Source organism: Hermetia illucens, chromosome 4 (assembly GCF_905115235.1).
Source record: "Hermetia illucens chromosome 4, iHerIll2.2.curated.20191125, whole genome shotgun sequence".
Classification (NCBI taxonomy): domain Eukaryota; kingdom Metazoa; phylum Arthropoda; class Insecta; order Diptera; family Stratiomyidae; genus Hermetia; species Hermetia illucens.
In genome coordinates this window covers 95,299,345-95,316,375 of record NC_051852.1, presented here as the reverse complement: position 1 = coordinate 95,316,375, position 17,031 = coordinate 95,299,345, and positions in this window count along the sequence as shown.

The window sequence follows — 17,031 nt, the reverse complement described above, 5'->3', positions numbered from 1 at the left end:
CCGTAATGCTCTCTTCAGTTTTCCAATCATTTATTCATATCGTAAGCGTCGCTATCGATGAGTGTCGTCGACAGGGAACGACTCTTATTCGGTTCCCCACATTCCCATTATTGGTCATAAATACCAATTTAAGGAGTTCATTAAAACTTTCCTCTGATATATATTTTTTGCTACGTTTGCCACCTTTTCCGCAGGACAGGACACCGTATCTAACTTGCAAATTGCACATTTAGATACACCTGCTCGCGCTTACTGTAGTGATGGCAAAGTATCGAAAAAATCATTTTTACTTGTCCCGCATCTTTGTTGTTGTTGGCGCTAAGAGGGTGTATGGCGGGCAGGAGATATTTCTTATTTTTATGGAATTTTCTGGATGGCAAAAATTTACCGGAGAGAAGCTGTGAAAATTGAAACATAAAAAATCATGGTGGAGCTAATATGCAAAAGTTTTTTAAGCGAATGAAAACAGAATATGAAAAGTTTATTTTTTCTGTTTACAAACTTTTTTTTCACTTAGACCGCATTATAAATTGAAGTCATGATTTGACTTTGTAAGCGCGAATGTGCATATTTGGTTTAATATAAACGGAATGTGGTAAGGATAATGTGGTCGTTAATAGTTGCAGGAGACGGCTATTAGGGTAAATATTATACATATAAGCAAGTGCGAAGCGGAATTATAAAGCAGTAACTGTACTGTGCTGCATGTGTATATATTAGGTCAATATTCCTATGAAATGAATAAAAAAAAAGTTCAACCAATTTTTTTCTTATTTAAACTATTTATTTTTAATGAAAGCAATCGGCCATACCATCGACACACTTCTGCCATCGTAATGGTAACTAATTTCACCCTTTGGGACAGAAGCCTGGCTCATGGAAGTCGATGAAGTGCTGTTTCCATAGCTTCCGCGGAATTGAATTGATTCTCTCCGTACGCCGGATCTAAAGAGCTGGCAGCAAACTCTTCGCGGACGGCTGTACGGAGACCAAGCAGAACTAAAGGCAGGACCTGTGACCACGGTGGCCTTTAGCGTTCGATGGCAACGTTCTAGCATCCCACTGGACTGCGGACGGTATGCAGTTCTCCGCTGGCATTTGAATCCATGGGTCTTTCTGAGCTCTGAGTAAAGAGTGGATTCGACTTTCATTCCCTGAACTATAATGATCACTGGAATATCAAAGCGCGGAACCTATAATACTCTCGACAGAGGGCCTCAGCACATGACTGTGCTGCAATGTCCTTCGGATGTATTGCCTCTGAAATACTGCGTCATGATCCTGGACCACTGCGATTGACAAAAAATCTCATAGATCCGAGACAAAGTACCAGCGATTAAGCTGTCTTTGAATGCCCGATGTAAACTGGTTGATGCAGGGAAAGTGCCGAAATTGCCGAGATGGCGCTTTGTCTGGCTGTCTGCTTTAAGCCAATGGTCTGTGAAGGGAAGAAACGGAAGTATTTGATACTCAAATAAGCGGCTAGTAAATTCACGATCATAGAGGCTGTGGTCTCGTTGAGCGGGATTCAACTGTTTTGGGAAGAAACCCAGCGGTTGCCAGCTTTGTCTACCATCTGATGAAGAGCAGCGTCTACTGCAATGTCTGAGACAAGCATGGCTAAGGGTGGATCTTATTGAGGGAATGCTAAAAGTGTTGCGCCTTCCAGCTGTTGATTGGTGGTTTCAAACGCTATGACAGCTTCTTTGGTCTTAGGACCAGACAAGAAAGTGTTAAACGAGGCCTGATATTGAGCAGCTTTGGGCAACCATCGACGGTAGAAATTTACTATACCCAAGAATGTTTTAAGGCCTTTGATCGTCTTTGGCAGCAGAAAGCTCGCGGTCGCTTGCGCTTTTTCTGGATCGGGTTGTAAGACTCCAGGGAGTGATGGAATAGCTTAGAAATGTCACCAGCTGCTGGAGAAATCTGCACTTTTGAACGATGAGAATTAGGTCGTAGTCAAGAAAACGTTGGAAAATTCACTTGAGAACTGCCGAATGCTCGGACCAAATTTTGTAGCACAGGGTTTGCGCAAGACAAAAGTGATCCGTATGTGCGCGCCTGTGTCTACTAGATATGCGCGCCGTACTAGATATGGTCTCTTTGCTTCCCTACCCTACGGAATAGAAACTAAAGCCGCCGGCAGTCTTATGTGTCCCCTTGCTTAGGAAACAAAGATTGTCCAACAAGTCTTGCAATTTAGACAGTGTGGACACTTGGTGGTGCGTAGCAGCTGCACGCGAATACATCATTTATTTTTGACTACGCAAAGCTATTAGCCGATTGGTTCATAGGGTTCATTAGCGAGTTTATTAGGTTACAAAATTCCTCAGTTTTTCTCATACCGGATTTTCTTCAGCTCAAACATGAGATCTCCTTTCTGGATCTCTCGAATCTTGCTGATATTTCTATATTCTTCTTCTAAGTTTCATTGGTCGGGGTTAGCATTAATGATTAGTAATTTCCTCACGTACGACAGACTTCCTCCCATGCTGAAAATTACAATTACTCTTGGGTCAACCTTTACTTTGTTCTTCGCCTTTTTAAGGTTTTGTGTGAAACAAAACCTTATTAGAATCGAGACAGTGTCTGTCTGTCCGTCTGTCTGTCTGTCTGTCTGTCTGTCTGTCTGTCTGTCTGTCACACCCGATTTATTTCGGAAACGGCCTGGACCGATTGTCACGAAAATTGGTCAGAGTATGTAATCTGGTGATCCCTTTACATGCAGTAAGTGGCGCCATCTTGTGTTAAGTTTAAGGGGGGGCTCGCCATATATGTGAATGGAGGGTGCAAATTTTTTTTTCACAGAATGTAGCCATGTGGGGTATCAAATGAAAGGTCTCACTTAGTACTTTTCGAAACTGGTGCAATATTTGATATTGGGTGAAACATGGAGGAGTGAGTGCTCAAAATATGACCCCCAAAAAGTGTAACAGGTCTCGTTCTCAGAACCTATCGAACCGAAAAATCTGAAAAAAATCACAGTGGCGCATCTCTACGAAATCTAGGCCTCAAAATATATCCGGTTCCGACATCTGCACAAATAAAGTTAATAATAGTATATTTCCACATTTTAGAAATTTACCCGGCACCCCCCCTTATGTTCATCCCAGAAGTACAAAATTCGGCAATGCGTGTAATGAAGAACATAAGCACAATTCGGTCAAATTTGAAGAAAATCCAACTATTATTAACAAAGTTATAGGAGGTGAAACTTTCCAATTTTTTGTGAATTTCGTGCACTCTACAACCTGCATGGACGTCATCATCCATATCAATTCGTCAATACTACAACGAATAAGTTTCTTATGAATTGGGTCGCCGAGAATATTTTTGTTTTAGTTTTTTTAGTTATGCCAGCCAGACATGTGTGCATGTAGGTATATAATAATATGCGTGCTAATGACTTTGCGGGTAGTGGCCTAATTCAAATCAGATATTAAGAACGTAAATCGGGAAATATTCGGGTATTACCAATTTATATACGGCATATTGTATGTACAGTAATCGGAAATAGGCGTAGTTGTTTTCTTAGGGTGAGCGTAGTATCTATGGCTGTAATATGTACGTATGTCTCGTAAGTTTGGAAAAATATGAAGGATTATGTTGGATTTGTAGCTAAATACGGATAGCAAATAGCGTTGAAATTTCTACATAAAATTGAACACAAAAACTTTATATCGAAGCGCGAGCTTTCGGTATTCCGACTTGTTATTCACTACTTTTATCCGCGTTTACTTTCCTTGTATTTTATTTCGCTTACCGATTTTTCTACTTATTCATATGCTTTTCCCCTATCGAACTTTCAATTTCGTTTGTGGAAACGGCGAGAGTGTCTCCTTAAGATTTTGTGTAAAACAAATGGGTGGGTTTACTGTCTGTCTATCTATCTTTTTTTTCTGTCTGTTTTTTAGCGTGGGAGGTCGAAAGGTTCAAAAATCTTCTGCTGGCTCCTGTAATACGGTTCTGTCAGTCTTTTACTCACCAAAACCATCCCCTTCTCCTTCGCTTACCCCGTGGGCTGCTGTTTTCGCTATTACCTCGCGCGTCAGGGTAAGTTACGAACTGCGGTTCGTGTCGTTATTTACTTCTTTCCCGAAAGCTCATTCTTCCTCAGCAGATTGTGGATCGCCTTCATTAATTTTTTCACCGCCCTCTAAGTTTTTTAAGAGGCTCACATTTCATCCACGATATTTTTTGGGTGGCAACCGCGCATCAATTTCCACCTCCACTATGTGTGCGGCGAACCTCCGTCAGTTAAAAACAACCTGCTTCACATCCTCCGGAGTCATCATGCATGTCGGGCAATACGGGGAATTGTCACGTCCGAAGCGATTAAGGTATGCACGGTACCCTCGGTGCCCGCTTAGGAATTTGGCGGAGTTATAGCTAACTTCACTGTGCCTTCGTTTGATCCATTTTGAGACATCTGAAATAATCCTATCCACCTATAAGAGGGAAATGGATGCCGCAATAACTGCAGTCAACACAGGACCTGGAGATGAAGCATCAACAAATTATCTTCACAATTATCTGAAGAACGTTATCATGGATACGGCCACAAACATACTTGGCCCCAGCCGCAAAATGAGTCAGAACGGAACGGAAGAATGCCGCATACCGAGTAATGTTGCATTCTCAAAGAACGCGGGCACGCGCAGAGACTTATCACGAACTCCGTTGAGCGGAGAAGGGACTTCAGAGACGGAGAAAGGAAGCCTGGGAGAACCAACAAGTCTGTGAACTAGAAAAGTACAGGGAGCAACCGCACCAGGCGCGCAAGTTTTACCAACAAGTCTGCAGGATGAAGCCTTACACCTCGATTCTCATCCTGCCGAGGACATAGAGAGAAATCTGATTTCCGACAGAATGGGCACATTAGAGCGATGGGTTGAGTACTTTGATGAGCTATTGAACAACCAGAACATCGGCGAGTTGGAGGTCCCGCCAATTGAAGACGGCGGCCAAGTACTGCCACCACCAAGTTTAGGAGAAACAGCCCGTGCACTTCATCGGCTAAAAAAATCATAATTCGCCAGGAGCCGATGGAATTACAGTCGAATTGGTTACATATGGAGGCGACCAGTTACACCAAGTAGTTCATCAACTTGTGCTCAAGGTATGAGACAGCGAATCAATGCCTGACGATTGGCAACGAGGCATTATCTGTCGCATACATAAAAAGGGAGATAACACACAGTGCAGCAATTATAGAGGTACCAAGTTGCTGAGTACCATCTATAAGATATTCTCCGCTATCTTGCTAGGCCGGATAGCCACATACGTCCAGAACATCATTGGCCATACCAAAGAGGCTTCACTCCAGGCAATCAGCAATAGATCAGATTTTCTCTCTGCAGCACGCGATGGAAAGACTGTTGGAATATAGACAACAGTTACACCATCTATTCATCGACTTTAAAGCCGCCTATGATAGCATAGCCAGGGTAAAACTGTACACGGCCATGAGAGAATTTGGTATCCCGACAAAATTAATAAGACTGACTAGGCGAACCCTGACCAATGTGCGAGGCCAGATAAAAGCAGCAGGATCACTTTCAAGACCATTTGACATCAACAACGGTCTACGACAAGGGGATGCCCTATCATGCGTCCTCTTTAACCTGGCCCTCGAGAAAGTGATCCGTGATGCTGAGGTAAATGCAAGAGGTACGATCCTCTTCTAATCCACCCAACTACTGGCCTATACTGACGACATTGACGTCATGGGAAGAACCACCCGAGACGTACAAACTGCCTTCATCCAGATCGAGCAGGCGGTAATCGGCGCGAGATCTTGGGCTGCACATCAATGAAGACAAGACAAAATATATGGTCGCAACGTCAGCACCGAAGACGAATCAACCAACAAGATCAAATCGCAATGGTGAAACACGAAGAAGAATAAGGATAGGAGAATGCAACTTTGAGACCGTTGACAATTTCTCCTATCTGGGGTTGAAAATCACAACCGATAACAGCTACGATTATGAAACCCGCGCAAGGTTGTTGTCAGCCAACAGAGCCTATTTCAGCTTACAAAAACTGTTCCGCTCGAACGTCTCACCATAGGGTCAAAGCTCTTACTGTACAAGACTATGATCTTGCCAGTCCTCAACTTGGGTTCTTAACGAGAAAAATTGCGAACTCTTGGCCGCGTTCGAGAGAAGAATCCTCCGAAGAATTTTGGCCCCCTACATGAAGATGGACGATTCCGTAGCCTACACAATGACGAAATCTATGAGCGATACCATGATCGTCCGGTTGTGGATAAAATCCGGCTGAATAGGTTACGGTGGGCGGGTCACTTAATCCGTACGGATGAGGATGACCCCACCCGAAAAGTCTATAAGGGCAATATCTATGGTAGAAAAAGAAGACGAGGCAGACCCTGCCTAAGATGGAGGGGTGGCGTAGGTCAGGACGCCAGACAGCTTTTAGGGGTATCGAATTGGTGGACCTCGGCGCAAAACCGGAATGTCTGGAGTTCCTTATTAAGGTAGGCCTAGACCGGATACCGGTTGTTGCGCCGTTGATGATGATGGAATAATCTCATGAATCACGCCATCTTCTTACCATTCCAAAATCGCTACACTTCGTGTTAATAGCCGACGATAGGTGCAGAACTCGTCGATTGCATATGATGAGTCACACAAGCGTCGACCCTCGTTCGCCGAGATGTCGACGGGGACCATGCCTTCTATCACACATGCTGCTTCGTTTGATGTTGTTGGGTGAGCGCACGATGTTCGAAATACACTCAATCGATATGGGGTTGCGACTTTCCGTCTATTTAATAATAATCGTTGGCGCAATAATCCATATTGGATCAGGGCCTTGAAGTGTGTTAGAGCACTTCATTCAAGACCGTAACTTCAGCACACTTTAGGAGGCAATGTTGTCAGCATTGCGCTCGCCCGAGATTATTACCTTGATTTGACTGAAATACTCCAGGCCCAGCCAGCTGAGTCGACTGCTATCCGAAATCAAATCACGATACAGATCTCACTGCCACCAGTGAGATGCGAACCGTAACATACCCGAAGCGTCTAGCTTCCGGTTTCTAGACTTGTTTCTTGTTCGACTCGCCTAGAGGCGATTTGGTGCTATTTGGGTCGAGTGAGGCTCTGTTGGCAGGTTTTGGCATTACTGTAGAATTTTTTAATGCTCCCGCGTCTTATTATAAAGAACCTTAATGGTTGTGATCATTTTTCTAATGGTTTAATGCGTATGCTTGGTAATCTCGAACAGCTCAACTGTTTTAACTTTAAGCGGGTGGAATGGCAGCTGTTCCGCATCAGGAGTCTGCTTTTGGTGAATTTTTGCCCGCAATACTCTTTTTACGTACTGCTCCACCTTTAGCATCCAATGCTTTGAAGTTCCCTCTTTTGCCGTTTTCGGTGGAGATCCTAAAAGTGGTGAGCTCTTGATGAATGGATCCGTTTCGAATGAATGCGATACGTGTCGAACTTATCTTTGTCGGCCAGCGTTCTCCTTTCAGTCCAGCATTCTTCACCTTTATTATTGGTGATCTTGATAGAGTTGTTCTTCATTTTAAAACCTGCTTCTACAAACCTAAGTCAGTCATAACATTAGCTAATGCGATGCTCAAGCTGTACGCCAGGAGTCTGTTTGCTCATTCCTAGAAACTAGCAATACTGAGGTTCCGAGCCCTTGCGCCGTAATTTCATTCCTTTTCTCATCTTCTATGTTGGTCATCAGAGATGAACACACACGTGCCCGTGTCTGAAAAGAAACTATATAAACACACACCTACCCACCATTAGGTATGCTTATATCGGCCACCTAGAGCCGCGTCTGATGGGAGATGTAGCAACTTCTCAAAAGTCTACATCTTTACCTCAGTCTTTATAGATGCGTCTTCAAGATAATGTAAGTGCGAAATATTTCATTTTACTTCTATGTCATGTAGTCTAATGGTTTTCAAATGATCGATCTTGGGGTTCCTAATGAATGTATTATCGTGGTCTTGACTGAATAGATGCGCAGCCCAGGCCTCATGTGTAAATGGTGCAGTAATTCTCAATCACAATTGGAATTTATCGCGAAGAGCGCTCTCATATTTTACAAATTAATACAACGTCGGATCTTTGTTTCAGCATTTGTTTGCTTAGGCAAGAGTTCGTCAACTATTACCTTGATATATGTATACATATATTGCTTTGTATAAAATATCCGTCAACTGATACAGTACAGTTTCGATTGAACGTTCTACCCCATTAGCGTCTTGACATACATGGTGGCCATGAACCTCTTGGTAGGGTCTAGCGCTTCAATCACTCCTACGCGCCTTGTTACACGGTCCGCTGAAACAAGCTTCAACTCCTTCTTGGATTTCCTGAGGCATTTCCTCTACCGTTCTGCACCAAGTGCTCTTGGGCGACCCACTCGTCCACTACCTAGAAAATTGGTTTCCACTGCATGGCGTAGTCACCAATGGACTTGTCACTCCTCCTTAATGTGTTACCTAACTTCTGCCACGTCTGCCTCCAGATCATGCCGCCTACGAGCAACTGGGATGTGCATTGATAATTTCTTCATATGACGTATCAGTTCAGCATATCCCGATGATACGACGTGTGGCAGTGGTTATCATTTGCCATGCGCTACTCGCATATAGCATCACCGAAGGAATGTTAGCATAAAACACTCTTAACTTTATCTTGGTGCAGAGATAACTGTATTTCGAGATCCAGCCTGTTCACTGATGATCAAGGTTCAAGATGCTTCTTGATGCGTTCCAAGATTATTTATTATTATTATTTTAGCTATTATTTTTCTGACAGAAGGGAACAGGCAGGAACACTCAAGATGGAACCAGCACATCCATACGAGTGGAAGTAGCAAATCTGCAAAAACTTGAGCTGCGGCGACAAATAACTCTGTGGAGAGACCGTCAAGCCTATCCGTTTGACTGCGTAAATCGTCGAAATTATTTTCCTTCTGTTTGGAGCAACACTCCATATACGCATGTTAAGGTAACAAGCCATTTCATCTACAAGAGGAGGAATTTCGTCGATTGTGATAAGGTTAAGAAGCCTGATCCATCTCTTTAGTTGCTCGTCACCGTTAATGAAGGATCGGCCATTAGCGTCCCCCATATAACCATCGAAAGATTTGTGATCACATTTGAGTTCTTTGGTGATATCGAATACACTTCTGAAATAATTGCGTTCTGCGATGTCTTTTGTTACGGCGCACACTACATTTTGTTCAACCACTCGGAATTCCGCACCATATCGGAGCCCGATAGACCCTTCAATCCGCTTTCATGATTCTGAACTTTGCCACATATGATGATGCTCCTTCGGGACGTAGTCGACGACCTGCGTAGCATCCGAAAAAAGAGCATTGTTTCGTGTCCACCCCTTAATGAAGTGTTGGACAGCACCGCGATAAACACAAGACAAACGCTGACTTCCATGGCGATCCAGATTCAAACCCAGAACAACGAGATTGAGTGGCAGGCGCTCCACCTCCTTAACCATTGCTGCCAAATGCTTGTCGATATTCTCAGGTGGGTTATTCAGTTTATCTGAAGTCCAATCAGCAAAACAGTTTTTACACTGTTGAGGGACAGCAGGATCGTGTAAGCGGTGTTGAACTTGAGGGGCGGAGCTTTCCAACCTATTGAGAAGTGGTGGACACATCACGCAAGCGAATCCATCCTTATTATTTCACCATCACATTTCAGAGTGGGGTCTTGCTGGAGCCCACCTTGGTATTCAGGCCACCCATCTCGATTACAATGTCACTTATAGAAAGCCTCTCCTAAACTGCGTGTAATTGTTCGTAAAAAGCATTCTTCTCCAGTATATCGAAAGTCTCCTTTGGTGTTCACCACTGTACAATTATGATGCTCCTTAAGCCAGACCCGAACCGTGCACTCAGAATCCTGTCAGAAATCGGCTCCTAAATCAGGAGAGCGTGCTTGTGGCTGAGATCTAGTCCCCAGATTATCTCTTTAGTCGCCTTTTACGCCAAGCAGGGATGACTTTGAGTGTATTCTTGAGCCGCAGCTTGCAATGCAAAGGACACCTGGAGGAAAGACTACGACAAAAATTGAATCGTTGTAGTTGTTTTATTATATTTGCACAGACGTTTGAAGGTTGTGGTAGTGATGATGAGACATATTGAGGATCGGAGTGGTTATCGGTATAAAGGAATAGTCTAAATGCGACGACTATCACTGCTTTAGGACCGGCGGGAATTGTTTTCTATGGAGGAAATTTTCCCCGTAGATCACAATCCGCATATTCTCGGGAACTAGAGGATTGGGTTGGGGCAGTTTTTGTCACGTTTCGGAGGAATCGTAGAGGATCTTCTTGGATATGTTCTACGCACCAACGTCGTTTTAGTCACTCCATATGGCTAAATTTGAAAGTGATCAAATGTCTAATTAAATGTCTGCAGCAAAAAATTATGCGTGTTCGTGGAGTTTGTTTATTGAACCGAAATGGAGTATAGTGATTTTAAGGGGGTCATCCCGTGTGTCGGATTCGCGGAATCGAATTTTTTTTGGCATTAATTATATCTAGATATAGCGTAGAATATATGGCCAAAGTGATTTTTTGATATTCAATGTCGTTTGGAAATTATGGCGTTAAATACGTGATAAGTAACATGCCAGATTTATGTCGATCGCAGTAATAAAGTTCGTATTTATCGATCCGAATGACGTTCGAATGACTTCGCTAAAAGGACAAAAATTGAAACCAAGGCTTTTCATGTGTTTCTTCAAGAAACCTAAGGTTTATGGATTAGGTATAGCAGATTAAGGGTCAGTGAAGGTTTTATGGCCAAAAATCGCATTCTACTATTTAAATGCGTTTTTCTCGAAACTGCATGTTGAAAATCGCCTGCCACCATAGCCCAAAATCTATCCAACAGAATTCTTTGACATTTTCACGACTTATTCAGAACTTATTTCTACGGTCCGCAAACGGCACCAAAAATTAACCTTTTAATATTTTTCAATAATCCTAGTTTGCGGACTGTAGTTAAGTCTGTACGTTAAAATGCCGTTTACTTTCTTTCTTTAAGATGGTCACAGCGTACCCTAGCGTGGCAGCAGAAAAACACCTTTTTTTTAGAGATGGGTGTATAAATTGTCCTGTATTTCAATAAGCGACTATGCGATCGGGATGATATTAATAAATCTATGGTGAAAAATTCGTATTTGCATCTTTATCCAGTTCTTCACAAAAAATTTCTAAAAAAAGCCAAAAAACGGCCTTCACACGGGATGACCCCCTTAAAACGTCGTTTATACGATTTGCTTCCTTGTTGATGTGAGGGATGTTGGAAAAGTTGGAGATGTCCACATCATCAGCATAAATAGATAACTTGTTAATCGGTAGGAATAGAAATGTTGAAGGAACGGTTTTTGACATCTCGGAGTCATCCTTAATCTATTCGCGCGGAAGATAATTATTCGGCACTTTTGAGGATTGGGGGATAGTTTCCATTTTGTAAAGTATCGGTAAAGCTTGGCCAAATATAAATTCAGACAGGCTTGCTCGCATACTATGTATGTTATTCGCGGGGGTGTATTGGGATATATTGGGAATCTTGACGTGATTGTGGTTAGGAGCAGTGAGAGTGGCGGAAGGGCGTATTCAGGGAGGAAATTTCCACTTGCGATTATAATGTGGTTACCTAAAATATTTTGGGTAACTACGAAATTTAGAAAGTTTAGAAGCATGTGTGTTATATCATCCTCAGCATATATCGATAGTTCTGTTTCCTCTTATCTGGCAGTTTCGATGCTTTGATACTATTCTAAGGTATTATGCCGTGCGCTGTCAATCAAATGTCTGCTGGACACAAAATTGGCACATCTTACACATCTCTCTGATGATCAATTCTTCGATGAGGTAGTATTTACTCTGGAAATGAATTAGGTAAAATGCCCTGTCCTGCGCTGCGCCGCGCCAAGTCTCCTGGCTTTTATAATACTTTCGCCCCTGACCTAACCGATATTTCTTCGTCCTTGGGTTCGGGTTTAGATTTACATATATTACTGCAAAATTGTATGATTCTAGGCTGGTCTGAAGAAGGTGCGCGGTCAGTTACCAAAGAATATACTGTTGCCTAATGTAGTACACTATTATAAACTGGCGATATATCCATATGGAATATATTTGGAGGCCTAGATATTGCATGGGAGCAGCATGATTATTTGCTTCATCTTTTCGGTTGAATAAAATCTGATATTGATAGCGAAGCTGGAAAAATTAAGAAAACTATTTTCCAATTTTGGAACTGTATTATCTGATTTTTCAAACCCAGCTTCTCTGTTATCCCCTATCGGATAAATATACGTACCCGACGACGAGGCACCACAACGCGCAACTATACTATTATATTTTTACTTTTGTTCCCATCCAAACTAATTACCTCGATAACTTTTCCCTCTATAATTATCAGCAATCTGGGACATAAAAAATAGTTGTGTATCTATCCCGCTGGATTCAGTGCTTGTACGCTCCCCCAAATCCCAAGGACCTAGATTGATAGTTCGTCTTCTTGGTAAAACTAAATCACATCCCGCAGAACCTATAAAATCCCCTAATTTTCCTGATAAGATGAAAGTTTAACCATATAAAGTAGAAGGCATCTCTAATTTAGTTATTTCGCGTGTGTTTGCGTCGTAAACAAAAATATAGTATAACGTCATATCTTGATATATAAAACTGCTGTTGCTGCGCCATCACAACCAACTCTAGATTACATCTTGCAAAAACGGAAAGTTCACTTAATGGACTTTCTGATAAAGACACACAGCATATTCGTAGATGAGAGCGAATGGAAAAACGGAGAAAAACTGATCTGATGCCAATAATGAACTTAAGTAGTTTGGAAAAAGTTTTCCTTCTTTCTTGCGACTTAGAAGGAGCAACAACGTGCCCAGCCACTATAGTGGAGTGGCTGTACGGAATGGGAAGACAAGTTACTTAAATTCATTTTGCTCCTCTGCTAAGGGAAATGTGTTTCGGAAAAACATAAACAGGAAAATCACAAATGTGCTCATCGAGCATAGCGCCGTGTTTCAATCCTTTGTGTATAACTGTGAGGGAGGAATATTACAATACATTGAAAAGAAGGACACTTTCTCAGCCCTTTTGGCTTTCTTATAAAAACATTGGGTATAATATAGAATCTTGAAAATATAATGATGTCTGAAAGATATAATAAACCGAAAAACTTGAGGAACGAACAAGACCAGGTCACAAGAGTTTGAATTAGCTCAAACCATCTACAAGAACGACGTGGAAGGAAAACTGTGTGCAATCGAATAGGTGACACTGTCAATTTGGCTTCAATATATCTGGACGCTCATAGAGTAGAATAAAATTATTAACTAAGTATGGATTCGACAATAGAAACGTTCGGATTCCAATTCCTCTGGCATGAAAGCATTTTCATCAGTGGATTTTTCAGTGCTTGCTATTAACCCTAGGTTTCCGTTTTCATGCGTAAACCTCTTGCTTACGACACGCACAATAAGAGTTATGAACAATTCGCCCAAGGATATTGTTGAGCAAGTGGGCCTACATCTTAAGTTCCAATATAACGTTTTAAATTTGGCTGCTTACGGAAAGGTGGATCGATGAACGTTAGGAGCTGAAATCGCTGTTGATCTGATTCTGTGCTATTACCGTGTCAAAGTACGAAGGCTGCAGCGCAGTGTGCGGCCGTGACAAGAGCAATTCCACCATTGCGATGATCAGGGGATTGAAACGGGCACAAATGAAAACGATTTTACTTCTGCTTGCAGGTGGCCGTAATCCTTTCGATAATCCTGCGAAGGTCTCTAATGATAGACGATGAGTAGCCACAGATATAAGGTCCTCATTGAAAATGCAAAGTCGCACCCGCAGCCTTATAATTTCTGCCGTTGCTTATTCCGCTTATACGTAAGTTTGGGCGATATAGGAATTTTCTCAGAGAGTTGAATTTGAGGATGGTCACTAAGATTCCAAAGATTCCCGTTCTAAATGGGACAATTTTAGACGTAGAGGATCAAGTATTAAGAACCACCTCGCAAACTTGATCGACAGGGAGCAGACTAGTTTCCGCTCTGCACCCGTTTTTAACAACTAAACGGATCATTGTGGAGTAGTGGGCGTAGTTTACCTCCTACTGCTCCTCTTCATCGACTTCGAGCGTAAAAAATGACGCTCATCATCCCCCCCCCCCCACGTGAATTTGCAGCGGAGTTCCTGCGTTAAAACTCCAAAACTACGAGTAAATATGTTAAGCTCACTACCGCGCATCTCAGTGGGTTCATGAGGAAAGTATGGGAACTTGGCAGTCTTGCAGATTGCTCACTGAGGAAGCTGTAACCACACCTGGCGATTAGGTATAAAATGCAAATTCATCGAATGAGAAGAGGGAGAAAGGTCCGGTACGGGTAACGGACAGGAGTCGTCTGACTTGGTGACTGGGTCAGGCTGCCGTAATATATAGCATGGCTTCAAAGCCGCTAATCTTCGGGCCGTTCGACGTCTAGGTGCCACGATAACCAGGAGCATGGCTCCGCCTACTGTAGTTGCTTCGCCACAACATGTGGACATCACTTCACCAGGTTCGCGTAGTTAGTGGATGAAGTGGACTGAGGATATGAACTTCTTTATCTTTTGCTCCTACCACAAAATAACAACGGTGGGAGTAGGTGCAACATCTTACAGCCCTTTGTTACACCTGAGATTCGTCGACCGCTTCTCCCAATACGGGCACGTGACTGTGCAGCGGTTCGCAGACTAACGCCGCTTCATTACTCGAAGCGACATAATCCCGATCCTTATTAGGGAACGTGTTCGACTTGAGTTTATCGTGGATATTGGTGAACAAGAGCCAATGTGTGTGCAGCTGGTGGCATCAATGATACCTAGCTGCATTGCAGTCAACAGGCACTCTCCTTCACCATTCGGCTGAAGTCTTCGCTTGGTTCGGGACGAAGTGCAAAGATCGTGTATAGAATTAGCGGAAGTGGATCCTCTGCATGGACCAGGTGTTCCCAGGCTCAATGCATATCCAGCCATTCCGAGGGTTCTTTATTAAATCAATGAGATCGCATCCCAGACGTGTTCAGAGTGCAATATATTCGAGGAACTAGTTTTTCAGATTACTCAAAGAATCCCAAAAGAGCGTCCGGAGGCGAAAGAATATTAGGGTGGACTTTGCTGGTTACCCTCCAACAGATATTTTTGGAGAGGAGCTTTGACGAGCCATAACCAGTTCGAATAACTGGAGGAGTCCTGGTGTCGATTGGGTGCAGAATTTCTGAAATAAAAACTTTACCAGTATACATACCCGGCTGGCACACAACACCAACCAGGGCATTAGTCGGCCTGAGTAACGTTGTGTGGGACTTTGCAGACACTAGATCAATTACTTACTTACCGACCTTCTACAAATTCATAATGTTAATTATTAGTGGAAAAGCCAATGCACACCACGGGACCAATAATATTCTGTATGAGCAGTAGGGGTTGCAAAGAGCAACTCATTATAGCCTCGGTAGTTGAAGGACAGGCAACTAGAGGCCAAAAAATCTTTTCAGGTGCTATATCAATCACGACAAGGCTTTCGACAACGTCCCGCACACTTGGCTAATTGTTGACCTACATCTGTATCGCATTGATCCGAAAATAATAAAATTTCTGGCGACAGTCATGGAAGAGTGGCTTACGACCTTATTAGTGCATTCATATGGGGGTACCATCACCTCCCAGCCCATCTGTAGATGGAGGGCTATCTTCCAGAGGGATCCGCTCCTGCTTGGCTTTTACATTCCACTGAACTTTCTTTTATGGCTACTGAATGATGCTAGAAGGCATAGTTTTGCAATCAAATATGGGCTTCGTGCTAAGTACGAGCTGACACACTTGATGTGCTTAGAGGATATCAAGTTTGTCGAAGAAGTATGTTGCGAATAATGGACATGTTTACCCGTGATATTGGGGAATAAATCCCTTTTCGATTCCATACGCAGATTCTGATCCGTACTCTGCTCCTGGCCAGCCCAACCGCTGCGTCATTACCCTTGTATTTTGTTTGAAGGTTTTAGGAGGCCTGCCCATTGATAGCATATATTTCCGACCTGAATATACAAGTGACCCTATCCAATGGATCGAAATGATAACGGCGCCTGCTCCCTTAGTCAATGTCACGTTCCAGTCTACCTTATTGCTTTAAAGTGTTTCAAGTTTTTTATCGAAATGAAGCCACGTTATCCCATGGTATCAGTAGTTCGGAATACCACCAAGAAAAAATATCAAATTCTTTGGATTTAAGCAGCTTTTCGTCACGCTGATATTCTAGGAGATTCTGAAAATTTTCCTCCTTGCCTGCATTTGTATCTGACGATGGAAAAGGGTCAGACTAGATGAAGTGATATTCACAAAAACCAGTTTTTGAAGTTTGTGTAATTCTCTGACTGTTGTGCTGAGTTCAGTTCTATCTACCCAGATTACCGCCCCATACGTAATCATTGGCCTTACTATTACAGTGTGTATCTTACCTTACCCTGTTAACAACCTTGAGCAGTATTCGTGAGAATAGGGTTTGTAGCTGTCGGCAATTTTGTTTGACTTCACTCTCTGTTAGTTGTCCAAGATCTTCTCCACTATTTTGAGCACAAACGACCACAGGCAAATTGCTCCCAAAGATTTTAGTTGAAAAATATTGTTTTATTCGCCTCTATGCCCTCGGTATATACCCCAAGGTTATGTCGTCCCCAGAAGAGATCCTACGATAAGGTCTAGGTCCCCATGAGGTAGTGCTGCGATTTCAGTGATTTCAATTTTTGACCAGCCCATTCATCAAAGTATTCCCTAGAGTTTTGTCTGGTACCTCTACCCTTGTATTGGCCAGGAACATTAGAATGTTTCCTATATTATATATTTCTAGTCGGTCTAGGATAAATTCAAGAATATGTTCGATTGGTGCCGTTGCTTCTCCAGACCCCAAGATGCGTATTAGTATCACATTCGGGGAGAA